This window comes from Agrilus planipennis, unplaced genomic scaffold (genome assembly GCF_000699045.2).
Source record: "Agrilus planipennis isolate EAB-ADULT unplaced genomic scaffold, Apla_2.0 scaffold117, whole genome shotgun sequence".
NCBI lineage: Eukaryota > Metazoa > Arthropoda > Insecta > Coleoptera > Buprestidae > Agrilus > Agrilus planipennis.
Window position 1 is genome coordinate 824,114 of NW_020438912.1, and position 15,797 is coordinate 839,910.

At 34.7% G+C, this 15,797-nt stretch overlaps 1 long non-coding RNA gene across 2 annotated transcripts in view; it reads left to right on the forward strand.

Annotated features, from left to right (window-relative positions):
* The window catches only part of LOC112904151, a 129,333-nt gene that overhangs the window by 80,680 nt on the left and 32,856 nt on the right, over positions 1 to 15,797 (forward strand). For both annotated transcript variants that reach the window (XR_003230920.1, XR_003230921.1), the window contains exon 2: positions 4,187 to 4,224. This is a non-coding gene — a long non-coding RNA (uncharacterized LOC112904151). The remainder of the gene's footprint in view (positions 1 to 4,186; positions 4,225 to 15,797) is intronic.

Sequence of the window (15,797 nt, forward strand, 5' to 3'; positions counted from 1 at the left end):
TTTTACTTGATAATATAATGATAATATTTATAATTGTCTGAAATAAATGCAATTTTAAAGTTTTAATTATTATTTAAACATATTAAAAAGTTTTACGCTCATTATTAATAGAGATTGAAACTAAATATTTTTTTGTTTCGAAGTTGAAACCAAGGCATATTTACTGCCAAAAATCAGTTAAAAATTTTCCATATTATTCGTTATTCTTATTTTATTCAATGTTTTTGGTCAAATTCCAAATTTTCTCTCAAACCGTATACTTTTTTTTAGGATAAATATTATTTATTTACCTCATGATATGCTGGAAAACCTAATTAATCATGAATTTCTAATTCTATGTACTCTTGTCTCCGATTGTACCTCCCAAACATCCTTAAGTATTCATCGTCATAACTAAATTTCACTCTAAGTATTTTCATTTGATGCGTACACAAATATGCGTAAGTATATAAATCCGAAGCGATAAAACTTTTATTTAAATCTCGTGAAATAGCGTCGAACAAGGAAAAGGAAATGCAGAAAAAAGAAATAAAATGAAATTCGCGTAATTATTCGTTTATGAGGATAATACGTACAACCACGAAGCGGAAACCTTACTAACCGGAGGAACAAATAAAAAACGGCTATAAAAAAAGGCGACATCAAAAACAACATAAAAGAAACAGTCGGCGTATGGGTTTACGTATAGAGTTATATGTGTGTACCGTTAATTTTCTTTTGTTTTCTTTCACATCTCAAGTAGCTCGGTTACACACCTCTTTACGTGGCTCGCTCATTTATTCTGGCAATTAAGTAAAGCGAATCCAAGTGGTCGTGGCCTCCAGAACATTTAACCGCATATACGAAGACCATAAAAACGCCCTCGGCTACTAAATGATAAAGGAACACAACACAGGAATTTACTAAATGTGCGCACTAAAAACGCACCCATTCGAACCAATTTTCGGGATATTACCAAATAAAATTTCTAATGGGCCTACAACATCTTTAGTTATTAACTCATTGAAATAAGTAGCAGATTATAAAATCATTTACCTACTAGCACCGGAACCTTTTCGGCTTTTCTCACTCATTTGCATTTCGAAAATCCCTCATAAAATGTGGGATATCGGTAAGCTGTAGAAGAGGGACAAAAATGTATCAAGAGAGCCCTTTGTACTATTACATTTATACAATTCGAACCAATTTTCGGGATATAAAATAAAATTTCTAATGGGCCTACAACACTTTTTGTTATTGACTAAATGAAATGTGAAATAACTAACGAATTAAAAAATCATTTACCTTATTAACACACGAATCTATTCACATTCCTTTTTTCTCATTAAATGTGGGATATCAGTAAGTTACAGAAGAGAGAGGAAAATGTACTAAGCGAGGTCCACTACCCTATCTTTTCTTGCCTTGCATACCAGTATTTTTGTTTTACTTTTATTTATTTTCATACAATACTGTTTTGTCAATACCTCTTCCATTTTATTTAAAGCTATCTCTAACTCCTCCTTGCTAGATGCTAATACTGCTATATCATCTGCGAATTTAAGCATACTAACCTTTTGCCCCTGTATATCTACCCGTACAGTTGTACTGTCTTTAATGATATTGATCGCGTCTTCGATGTGTAGATTAAAAAATAGCGGTGACAGTGTGCATCCCTGTCTGATTCCCTTCCTAATATTTACCTCTCTACGTTGCAACCTCAGGTCTATATCTGCCTGTTGCTCTTTATACAAACTAAGTATCACTCTTCCATCTTTGTAACGTATCCTTACATTTTTAAGTATATACCTATAACATCTTGTCCCATTTAATAAAATTGGCAAAAGCTGTAATGAATAATAAAAAATAACAGTTATAATGTCTTTTTTTCCGAAAGATTTACCAATTTTTTACTATTAATTTAGATGTTTTATATATCAAAAGCGTATATTTTTTAACGAAGTGATTATTGAGTAACTCAGTGACATAAGTAACAGATTATAAACTCATTTGCCTATAGTAGCGTACGAACCCTTTCGCATTCCATTTGCATTCGAAAATCCCTCATAAAATGTGGGATATCGGTAAGCTGTAGAAGAGCCAGAAAATGTATCAGCAGGAAAAGTCTTTTCGTATAATCACATTTATATACAATTCGAACCAATTTTCGGGATATTGCCAAACAACATTTCTAATGGGTGTATATACAACATTTTTAATTATTAATGCAATAAAATAACTAACAAATCATAAAATTGTTTAGCTTACTAACACACGGACCTCTTCACATTCCATTTTCAATTGAAAATCTCTCATAAAATATAAAAGTCATCTATTCGAGAAGTCATCCAAACAAAACAAACGTAGGCATTGAAATACATACTTGAATAAGGGCATGTAAAGTGGACTTCTCTCGTGAGGGTACTGTCCTTTTATCTTGCTGTATGATTACTGATTTGTATTTCGTTTAGTGCATGATAGAAGTACCTAAGTAAAGCTTCGTATTCTTTCTTATACAAATCAATGTATTTTCATACATGAATTTCACTTAATTGCATGTTTATAAATGTGAACTTGTGTCATTTGTCTTCAAGAAAGAACGACTTTGGAAGATGTTGTCGACATATACCTTGCGTGATGAAGGCGCCGCAGTATTTTTAGCTGCAAGAAGTGGAAAAATACGTTCATCTCCTGTGGTGTGACATAAATTTCCGACAGGGCTAGGTTGTTGAGAGAGCTTGTTCGCCCTTCGAGGAAAAACCGAACTAACATTAGCCATGCAGCTTGACCGTCAGTTCCGGCCACCAGAGAGTGGCCACTTAAAGGTGTCGGAACCAAACCTAAAGGGGTCCGTCCGTCCGTCGTTGTCTGCAACTTATCCACCTCGCAAAGTTCACCATCATCATCTGATGAGTACGGACTCCATTAAGGCCGCTGCTCTCCGTCGACAAAATGTGGTAAATGGCTCGCCTGTTTCCTTGGCGGGACGCTGCCAGGACGACTCCAACAACGCTGACTCGCTTCTGTCGACCTGCACTTACATTTACATCCTTCAACGTCTTTCCCACAACAAAAGAACCACCGCGAACATTCCCTTAATATTGTAGATAGAAAAATTACTTGTTTGAGTGACAAAGCATTTTTAAGAAAAAGTTTGTTTGTACCATAATAAAACTACAAAAAAGATATATAAAGAGAAGTGACCTATAAAGATTGTTCCTTTGAATTAAAACAGTGTATTAATATGTCTTAACCTTTGTTTTTACTAGTAGTCTAATAATTCACCGTAATAAGGCACTACAATAATGCTTAATTTATAAGATTGTGAGTGAAATCTAAAAGCACGCGGTAGAAACTCAATTATGGATAATAATCATTACCCCTTTATAAATGAGAGTACAGTTTAGTTCTATCTTTATCATCATCATAAGGTCGTTAGTCCTAAAGCTTGTTGGAAGTATCTTCACATTTTCCTAAAGCTAGAACATTTTACGTCCTATTTGTGAACAGTACCTAATCTAGTCTAGGTTTGCCTCTGCTCCTCTTAGTCTTAGGTCTGCATTTTGTTTTTTCCGAATGAAAATTTACATAAGTATGTTTTCTTTTAAGTTTTGTTGATTTTAAAAAAAAATTAAACTTTTGTTTAATAAAGAGGTAAATGTAGAAAAGATAGAAACCAACAAGTTTCATTCTCATGAGCCGTGTGCTATGCAGCTCGTGCATCAGTCAGTTGCTGTATTCTGCATTTTTTCCTTGTTTTTATTATTCACCAATAAAGGCATCCGATTATTTCAAAGTAAAGTACATTTTCAGTTCAGTCTCCAGTACTTTTTAAAATAAATTGCCTACCGTTCTATTAAACAGTTTATAGTTTCATTTTCAATTAAACGCTAGTTGGTAATTTTCCGTGTTTGCCGATGTACAAGCCGCAAAATTCAATTATTAGAATAAAGCAGGCGTTTTTAAAGTAGAATCTAATTACTTCGTTAGTTCATTCAGCTCCGCTGAATCCGTGACAGTTGATTCAATTTTTCTTAGAAGTTTGAACTAGAAGGATTAATTAATATAATAGAATGAACAACTCTTTATTTTTAATTTTCTCTATTATATATCCTCTCGAATAAAAATGATTAGCAACTGGTTCGTCTTGCTTTTTAAATGATAAATTATTTTCTAATTATACTAAAACCTGTTTTTTTTTTTACAGGAACAACCGTACGTGAACTCTTGACGCAATGGATGCTGGTAAGCACTTTGTTTGTAGGCTTTTCATGCCTGAACTAATTAACCGATCATCATGATATTTTGTAGGCACATTGTCAAGGATACAGAAAATGACATAGGGTACCTTTTATACAGAAAAAAATATTGTTCCCGGGAGATAGAAAAATTAGTTTTATGTGGTCGATTTCACACCTTAACTACTTAATCGATCATAACTAAATTTTGTAGAAAATGACATAGGGTAGGTACCTTCTACCCAGAAGAAAAAATGCTGTTTTCGAAGGATATAAAAATTAGTTTTATCTGAACACCTTCGTAGTTTGTAAGTTTATATTTGTTTATGACAAAAGTCCTTTTGAATAAGTTATACGTAGAGTAATTACGCTAGGTATCTATACCCAGAAAATTGTATGAAAAATTCCCTTTTCGTTAATATTCTTCAGGCACTGGGAAGGTTGTAACTCCTCATTTTGTAATTAGTTCTCAAAGAAGTCGTTACCAAATTGGGTGCATTGATATGCGCACTTTAAATCGATTATACAGGTTCTTTTAGCGACAATGTCGAAATTAAATGCGAAACAGTAGCATGCGACTATAAAAGAGTAAAATGTGCAAAAGCACCATCCCTCTCGGCAAATGTCTTTCTTGATGATTAAACAACAAACGAGGGAGCTTCATGACAGATTTGCTTCATCTCTTATCCCATCCCTCTTAGAACGACCGTCATTTCTTCGGAAAAAAAAACAACTAAGGCGTTATCATCGTCGTTAAGAGAAATAACGAGTCCCTCCTGACTTTGCGCCATATTTTTTCTCGTCCTTCTGTCTTTGAATGCCCTCTTATAAGTAATCGTGCGTCAAAACAACACTTTACTTAATGACTTACTCAATGACGGGATCTACCAAGTCGACTGCGGGTAGACGAAAGGTAAATTTATCACCTTCATTTTTAACCCGTTTATCAACGACAGAATTTATTGGCAGATTTTTAAAATAAGCTGCTCAAGTTTGTTCTATAAGGTAAAACGTAAAAGTTTTGACAGGCAGTTCTCTGCACCTTATAATAAAGCGTATCGTTCGCCCATTGTTCTGCTCCTCCTCATTTTCGTACCGCTTTACTTTTAGTTATTAGATAATCGTTTGTATCATCAATTACATGATCTGCGAAACCATGGAAGAAACGATAGTATATAATATTAGAATGAATTTATTCTACCTAATGGTGAGGAATATTCTTCAAACACGCAGACATACCAGGATAGGGGTTAAGGAATTGGTTTAATGGTATTATTTTTGTACAATATGAATTTAAATTTTACACTATACATGCCGGAGTTGCCTGTAACGAAAGTTGCACTGAAGCGCGCTCACGGCTCAAGCGATCCCCACTACGAACTCGACTACGTGGCCGAGTGGAGAAGGGACATCCGTTGCATGATTTCGTTACATAGCAACTCGCATGAAACGAACTTACTACCTTGTGTGAAGCAGTTTCACTTTAAAAATGTACTGTTTTGTACTTAGAGTGAGAGTTAAATATTCGAAAAGGAGTCAGAAAAGGATGCACATTGTCACCGCTACTTTTTAATCTATACATCATAGACGCAATCAACATCATTAAAGGCAGTACGATTGCAGGGATGGATTTACAGGGGCAAAAGATTTAGTATTACTTGGATTTGTAGATGATTTAGCAGTATTAACATTTAGCAAGGAGAAGGACAATGCAGGGTCGAATCGCCTTCAGGAGCAATTAGATCTGCTAGTTGTAAAATTGTTTGATTATTATCCTATCTTATCTCGAGCTCTCAGCTGACACGCCTACACCGAGAAATGCATAAAATAAATCAATAAATTCGAAAAATATTGCTAGAATAGTAATTGCATTGCAAACGAAATTATCATTAAAATCATTGTAAATTTCGTCCCATTCCTGTACCAAAAATGCTAAACTTAAAAGAAAATTCTACTTAAAGTGTATGTCTAACTTAGAAAATTAGATATTTTAGTTTTATTTTGATGATCCTAGGCAGGATTATCAGAATATATCTTTTTTGTCATTCTTTTTTTTAACCATGAATTTTCTGTCGGTTTTTCAAAACTGGTTAGGTAACACCTCCCTTTTTATTAAGTACGACATGTAGTTTCCGTGTTTCAACATTGTATTTAGTAGAGATAACTCTGCGGCTATGAAATAACGACCTAAGTGTTACTTGCATGTACCCGACAAATCTCAAGGAAGTTTTCAAATAAGTAGGTAGATCCATTAAAATTACAACTCCTCCCGGGACTTTACTAGTCAAAATTAGTCAAATGTTTCATGAAGAAAATAATCCTTCGGGTATAGAAAAGGCAGCTTCGTAATTATCCTCATTCTATACCCAAAAAAATTGCATTATCTATTACCTGAATTTAGTAAAATTTTGTGTTCATTTGAAATCGGGAATAAAGTAATTGTAAAGGATGACGAGTGACAATGACAATGACAATATTATGCTAAACAAGATGAACCAGATCGTTGTTCATATATTAGTGTGTCTAATTTAAGTCAGATGTGCCATCCGTCAGGCTTATTAAAGGTCATTCAGCGATATACAACGACCTGCTAATGTCGCAAACAGCTTTGTTCAGATTCAGTGCTCCTTGATTCGAGGTATGCTACATATTAACTTGCTAATTGCTGAAAGCGGTATCCACCTGCCAAGTCCTCTCATGTTGCACATGAATAATGCAGCGGCAACTGACGCAGACCCTTGATATCTGCGAGGATCTTATGTGAAGATGCCCTTTTGCTGCCTTTTAGGCGGGTATCACTGCTCAGAAGATCACATTAAATTAACGCCGTCTTCTGTCGATTGCAAATAGCAACTGCGAAAATACTAAACGCAGTGGCGGCTCGTAGATGTAGTGCATGACACGACACCATAGTGTCCTGCACTTAAACGTCTTCTGGAAACCAAATAAATACATCCAGGTGTTTCTAAGAAAACAAAACAAGAATCGACTATTTATATCATTGTACATTTATCTCACTGTTTAAACTATTCGTTTATATCAACTGTCTTGCATCGACTAACCCTCCGTGGGATGCCGGTACGGTCATGCAATGTTCCTGATTATTTAGAAACACATCCCCTAAATTGCTTTATTGACCGCGGCTGTGGTATCGATCGCTTGCGGCATTCGTTCAAGACAATGTTTTTATGATGGGTAGTAGTGATTTGTTTTGTTGTTTTTGGGCTTTCATAAAATATTTTTGAGGAAATGATTAGAGCCATTGTAAAAAGCATATAATCCACTAGCATTATGTTAAACTTTTTGTAGTATTTTATTTTAAAATATAATGTTCGATATTATTATTATTCGTACAGGTACATTTAAAAATATTATTAAGCGGTGAAACTAACGCGATAATGATCTGTAACTTTACTATTATCCCAACCAGAAATTGTGATCGTGGACCTGGAATAATACTAATGGCGATAGGTAAAATTGATTTAATTCAGAATATTCCAAATGATACCCAGTATTGCTAAATTTTCAAAAACAGTCACGCACTCTCGAAAAAGTCAAAAAGCTTTTTAACATTAAACAGGAAGTGCACTGGTAAGAAAATTATACGAAAGCTCCTGGTGCTTGTGTTGGCGTTATAGCTCTTGTATAGTTATCGATTTTCTGTTGATAACGTAGCCAACTAGAAAACGAACATTTTGTGCCCTTTTTGTTACCGTTCGCCTGAAACGTTCATATTTTCCCTTCACGTTCCTAGTCAGCTAACTTGATCTCAAAACAAACCATTTCTACAAACTGCAAACAACTTACGGCAAAATATTCGTAATCTCAACGATAAATAAGACTTACCAAACTCTTGTATAAGTAAACTGTTCCCTTGACGGCGGTCTTCTGTTCTATGTGTATGGAATCGTTATCAACTTTAGTTAAACACAAGTGAGCGTGGATAGTTTACATGCACTTAGGAATAAACACGACAAACAATATTAGCCGTAGAATTTAATCCCTTACGCAAATTATTCAATTTGTTTGCCATAATTGGAAACGCTTAATGCAAAATCTGGCATATACTATTATTTGCTATTCATGCATCGGACAATGCGAAATCTGCATAAGAGGATTAGATCATAATTGTTACGAAGTTAGGACAAGTTGAACAAATTAACTTCTCCCTCCGCTTACATATTTATTGTATTGGCCAAATTATTGTTAGAATTTATATTTGTCTACTAAAATGATTACGTTTTGTTCCTAATCACAATAGTTAATTTAATTCTAATATTCCTTGTAGAAGAAAGCCAATCGGGCACAGAGGTATCGATCGCCTGCGGCATTTACCATTTTATCGTACAACATTTCTATTTACAGAATTTAAATTTTAAACCCATAACAGTAATAAATGATTGTCTTATCTCTTTCAAATATTAAATGTGCTCCAACACAGATTAAGCTTGTCCTATGATTTTCGAAAAAATGCAGATTTTACAGAATTCATTGGGGCAACATTTTATCAAGAAAACAATTAGGAACAAAGTACTTATAAGTTTTGGATCTCTTATATTTAACAGAAAACAAATTTCAAAATTCGATTGTTAAAAACTACTATTATTTTTTTAATAAAATTGCAAGAGTGTATCATACAAAAATCATTCAATATCACCGTTTCACGAATTCAGATCTTTTCATCAGTTAGCAAATGATTATTGGAATTCAATAACGTATGAATAAAATCATCTTTAGCAGTAGCAGAAGCAGTTATAAATTTATATAGAACTGTTAGCTAAAGTAATGGCATATGAATTAAGACGAATGAAAAGCTGATCAGGATTTAAAGCTTCAGCAGTGAAACTGAAAGCTTCGACGTGTCATGTTCAACACATCTACACCACCTCCATCCCAGATTCACTGAGCCTTCATTCGTTCCCTTTTGAAACGTTCGACAACACGTACGGTTTTGTTATCCTTATCAACAGCTTTCAGGTTTGAAAGGTTTTCTTTGCTTGTCTCGAAACTTACTACACGCAGTAAACAACATACGTACAGTAAATCGATGTTTCAATAGTAAACTAATACAAAATAAAAAAAACTAATAGATGTACAAAAAATATCCTTGTTGGTTAGAATTCTGTGGAAATCCCAGACGGCTTCGACAGAACACAGGCCAACTCTACCTGTTACTTTAACACAGCGGTTTATGAAATCCTACAAACGGCGCGGGAAACGCCATCTGTAGTAGTTATTGAAAAATAAAAAAAGTGACACATTCTTGATTATTAATATTGGAACAATTTGCTAATATAAAATGGTAAATATTACCTAAGATTTTGTTGAAATTTTAGTTTCTCAAGATGATTAGGAGTATATGTTTAGGACGAAAGCCACTTCTTCCCTAGTTTCAAGGGTTAGAAAAAAATAAGCGAAACAACCAAACGCAACCCATAGCCTTTTTTTAAGAAAACTTCGTGGGTGTTGTCTGTTCCTACCGTATCATACTATGTATCGTAAAATTTGTACAATATCGCAGGTGAGCATCATGCTAATCGAGACATTTACTACCGAAATTGTATTTTAGATAAAAATAACGAAAATGCGATAAAACAGAATGGCGATTGAAGAGTTGATGGTTTTGAAAATTCGATCGATGTAGAGAGTAATTGAGACAAGCTCGGCCTGGTTAAAAAAAAGTTGCGGGAGTCCGTCGAGATTAGCGAATTTTAATGCAGTCTAACTTTAGAGGGGGGTTCGAGACGAGTGGGGGCGGAACGCTAAAAAGTTCGCAATCGCAATTTACGGTTGTTTGTTCTAGATGCGGGCCGAGCCTTTGCATCGCCATTGTCTGAAATAAATTGCTCCTACTCCAGAACCGCTGAAAGCCTTAACAAATGATTGCAAAACAAACTGCCATTGAAAGTGCTTTCTAATAACCGACGAGGACTTTATGTTTGCTCGATTCCCAAACTCAAACACATATTTTACTTTACAGCATTAACGGAAGACACGTGGGTTCCACCTAACGTATGTTTTTTGACATAATATACATCAGACTCGTATATCACAGATTGTCAGTTTCAACAGCAAAATTCACAAAAAGATTGGGGTAGGTATTTGAAATCGTGATTAAACTGATTTTACTGAAAAATCACTCAAGAATAAGCCCCTATATATCTACTTACAGTTGGACAAACTTTTCATAAACGTTTCTTAACAATGTTTTTTCACTAAAATCACCGTAACATAATTGTTTACTGACACTGCGGTTTATCAATTTCTCATTCAACAAATCATCTTCAGCCCCAAAATTGGTCCATCATCATCTTCACTTCTTCCTTTTTTGAGCCAATCTTCGCATTTCTTGAAAACTCGACTAACCTATTTTTGTAATTATTATCTGCAAACGGTATTCTAGTTTAGCAACTATATCTAGTCGCCTCCCGTCTACGTACTTTTAATAAGGGTTAAAATTTTCGGTAGGTTGAATTATCTCCTAATGACTGTCGAATTCCCTCCTGCAACGGCGGCAGCTGATGATTCTTGAGTGCTAATGGTCAACAATGATTGTAAAGACAATATTATTACATTATAATATTACAACAACAACTTTAAATGCATTTTATGCAACTTGTTTACGGAAAGCTTCAGTAAATTAGAATAGATAAGGATAAAATCGTCGAACTACCTATTGGTCAAAAGCTTTTTTTACCGCTTCTATCTTTAATTATCACATATTTGCAATCAATTTGTTAACCCATTATCGTTTCTGCTTCTAATGCTTCTCTAACTTATCCTTCATGTTTAAAAATGTGTCCTACCAACCTATTTCGTAAATTCCATATTATTAATTTCCTTGACGCCCTCTATATTTCTACTCTTACTAATACCTCCTGACTTCTACCCCTATTTTTAACACTCTCCTATAATACCGCACCTTTCTTCTAATCATTTATTTTTCCCAACCCTCGCCGTTCGAATTTCCGAAATAGCTCGACAATTACTGTAATTTTTATGAGGGTCTTGCTGTTTGGTTACTATCTCTTACTCGATTATGTAAATGGTATTAAAATATAGAGGTTTGAGTGCAAATTTTAACCAAACATTTCGAGCAATGTGAATCATATAAATATACGAACTGGTGGTATATTTATAACGCAGCGCAACGCAGTGCGGTCGCTCGGAAAGAATAACTGTGAACGCCAGAGAAATGTAGGTCACAGCGTTCTGAAAAATTAACGATCAGAAACGCATACCTTCGTCGTTCGTACTGATGCTATTTCGAAAATTTTATGAATGGCACATGTTTATTTTATTCCCATAAGTAGGTGCATCTGAGGAGGAAGGGAGTCAGACAGAGATGTACACTGTCACCGCTACTTTTTAATCGATATATCGAAGACGCGATCAATATCATGAAAGACAGTACAACTGTAAGGATAAATATAGAGGGGCAAAAGATAAGTACGCTTAGATTTGCAGATGATGTATCAGTATAAGAAATTCGAAAACGATTGTTAAAGATGATGTTTGGAGCGCGGCGCTGGACGGGTACAAAATATCGACGGCGTGCGCGGCAAAAATTAAAAAGATTAAAAGCATTGGACAATTGGAGTTACAGGCGAATGATGAGGATACCGTGGATAGAGAAGGGTAGAAATGAAGAGATATTAGAAACAAAAGGAGATCAGAAGACTCTATGGAAGTCAATAAGAAATAGGCGAGATAGGTTAGGAGGACACCTTTTCAGGCATGAAGGTCTAGTGAGAGACATATTAGAGGCAGAAACGGCAGTTAGTAGGTGTAGAAGTAGACCTTGATTAGATTATTGATCGCAAAGGATCTGGGTTGTTCTAGTTTTAGGGAAATGCGAAGATTAGCTCAGGATAGGAAAGAATGAACGTGCGTGTCTAACCAATTTTACAACTCACGACCTTATGATGATGAGGTGTATCTGAAGGCTTTATGATATTATAATCGTACTTCCATGGTTGTCACCTATCTGTAGTTACATTTTCCCATATTTAGTTTTAAATCGTACGAAATTTACTTAAAATTCAAGCTTTTTTCACACAACTTTCATGTACTATAAAATGTGATATGTTGCTTTTTTTAAGCGGTTACGGTGCAGCATTTAAGTACAAATTCCATCATATTTCAATAAGAAGTAATTTGATTGCGAAACATTACATTTATTTATGTTCCTGTCAACGTTAAGCATTCACTAAAGACAAATGTTGATATCATGTGACTAGCATTAATCGTTTTTTTTTGTATAACACTCACAAAAGAGTTATTAAAAGGGTCCGCAGGAAGGTTGAAAAAAAGAAATTTAATTTCGATCACCAGTTTAACTTTTATTTATATGTTGATTTAATTTTGTATTTGGAAATTCAAATGTCAGGACAACAGGATAAACCGTTGTTTATCTTCCTCTTCCGACTGCCTCGCAACTTCCTCCAATAAAATCGATTTCCATGCATTCTGGCAGTATAATAGACGAATTTATTCTCCTTTATCCTTGTCTATCTCAATCGGGACGATGGTCTGACAGGACGCGCCAAGACAATTCCACCGGGAATTTCTGGAAACGTTTGCAATGAATACGTCTATTTTAAATTGTTGGCAGTCTGAGATTGCCAACAATGGCGACGTTTCAGCTTTCAACCGAAGTTACGTTACCTAATCAGATTATCTTAATAAAATTTAAAAAATAAATTATAGAATTTCTCAATAACGGAAAAATGACGTATTATTTGAGAAGTCAATTATAGCTACGTTAGTTTAGAATTTAACATCATCGTCAACATTATAAGGTCGTCAGTCCTAAGACCAGTTTTACATGCACCTCCATTCTTTCCTATCCTGAGCTAATCGTCATATTTTCCTAAAACTAGAACATCCCACATCCTTAACTATTTGCGAACAGTAATCTAATTTAGGTCCACATCTTTCCCTTCCAACTTCCGTTTCTGCCTCTAATATGTCTTTGACTAGACCTTCATGTCTGAGAAGGTGTCCTACCAACCAATTTCTTATTTTTTTTCTTTTCCTGAGCGCCCACAGTCCATGTTTCGCACTTGTTCAGTGCCGTGCTCCAAACATACACCTTTAACAATCTTAAGATCTTATACAAATGATAAATTTATAAAAAATCCAAGCTCTGTAGTATTGGACTTTGGCGACAATTATAATCTCAAAAATGAAATTTTGTTGTTTGTTTTTATATTAAACTAACTCTTAATTGTTTGAAAAAGGTTCTGTGCTAAATTACTAATATATGCAAGAGGACATAAGCAGTTTTATTACTATTCTATAAAAGAATACAGCAAGTAAAGCAATGGGTATGCTGTAATCAAAAACATTAATGAAGTGAAAACAGAATAACAGCACCGAAAATTTCAAATTACCTGTATTTAACTAATTTGTAAACTAAACAATCAACTTTGATTATTTAATTTTCTCATAACGAACAAGTAAACCGACCAATGTGTTTGTTGATTTACGAACTGATTGACTATTATGCAAACTAACCGAAATTGCTCGCCAATTTACCAGAAAATGTGTCCCCTATTGTAACAACTAATGGGTAGTTTAATTAGTTTGTACTACACTACCCAATTCGTTTATAAATTAAATTTTATCTAAAATACAAGTTGGTATAGGAAACGAACTTTTACTCACATTTTTTATTAATAATCTCTAGTAATTGTGATTAAATATTACTACGATGACGATGTTATAATTTCATATGTACATATTGTTTTGTTAGCCTTTTCAAAAAATTAAACTTAACAATTTCGAAAATTAATTAATTAAATTATTATACTATATAATCACAACACATCGGATATGGGTTTGTATTTAATTTAACAATGACTGTTTGTTGAGATAATTCGATTCGGTTTCATAAATTGTTGAATGAAATAACAATTTATTTTAGAACGCATCCGGTGTTTTGTATACAAAATTCGGGAAACAAATTACATTACATTCCATCCTCTTCACAAAAGCTACGTGTAGCGTGTACACGTACCTATGTATGTACTTACATATGTATATACATACATATAAAACTTGTCGGTTAGTTGGTTTGACTAGCGTCGCGACGAGATGGTTTTATTTTGACATCGTCCATTGTGTCGCTTGAGGATATATCGGCGTCACCGAACGCCTTCTCACAAAACGACTGCCCAAGCAGATAAGCCAGCGAATATTGTAATTGTGTGAACTTAATAGTCGTATCTGATGACCGCTGAAAACCAAACATACAGGGTGTTTAACATTTACTATAGTTTGTAGTCTGTGCTGTCACATTGAGTACAAAACGTTTTCAAATTCTGGACCGTGCCGCCTGTTTCAGTTTTCAAATCTTCCAAAGCCAAAGGGGCAAACCCACGCACTGCTTTTTGGTGTGCCGCAGCGCTAGGGGAAAATTCAGTTAATCTATAATTGGGAGGGATTGGGGAAAAAGGTGGGACAAGGGCGATGAACTCCTTAAAGGGCAACTGAATATCACTTATTTATTTTCACACAAACACCCTAAATTATACAAACTCAGGACAGTAATGACGTCCGAGGACACGATCCTGACTAGAATTTTCAGGGGGGTGCTGGTAGGTTCGCTAAGTAGGTAGTCACACTACCTCTTGTGGGCCCCATGAGGTTGAACCTAGGGCAAGGAAGGGGCATATAACGCCTTGCCGCATTTGTGCATCATCAGGAATGCCGCATGTGACCCCCGCAGGGAAAAATTATTGCTACCCCATTAAAATTTTTTGGAAAAATGAACTTTATTATTAATGAGATACAATATATACATATATCACTTAAAATTGTAAAATTTGTTTGCTCTTAAGTAAAATTGTGTTATCGGGCTGTTTTGTAGTCAATCATACCTTAAATTGCAATCGTTTTACTGTTACTTGACCTGATGCATCTGGTTTAAGGCAAAGGTATTATTATTACAAGTTTTTTCATTTTACCGAGAGTATTTTCAAACGGATTTGCCTTATCGAGGTAGATTTAATTGTAAATTTATACATTTGGTAGGTTTGACCCTTAAGACCCATATGAAAAATCCTCATTTTAGTATTACCACTTTTTTGATGGGATTTTCATGAGGAATCTACGGGGAAATCCCCATATCGGTATGCATCTCATTAGCCACATACTACTATAAATTCTAGTCGGCATTAGGTAAATTTTTCATTTTAGTTTCCTTGCATTCCTTCGTATATTCCGTACCATTTCCTTTGTATTGTGTTTACCTTCTGGCATCTTTTTCTAACACCTCACTACGCCTTTTCATACTGTATTACATCCTTCCTACGCCTCTCTTACACAATCCTATTATATTCTTCCTCATATCTATAATATTTATACGTACTTATTATTCCTTCGCACGGAAATCTACGAGGGTGGATTGATAAGTTTCCGGCCTGACCAAGAAAAACAAGGTTTTTAAAAATTTTTTTTTTTTATTTCTCAACATAATCTCCTCCAAGGCTGATACATTTCTCATAGCGGTGTTCCAGTCTATTAATGCCATCTCTATAGACTGATTCGTCAAGCTCCTCAAAATAACCATTTACA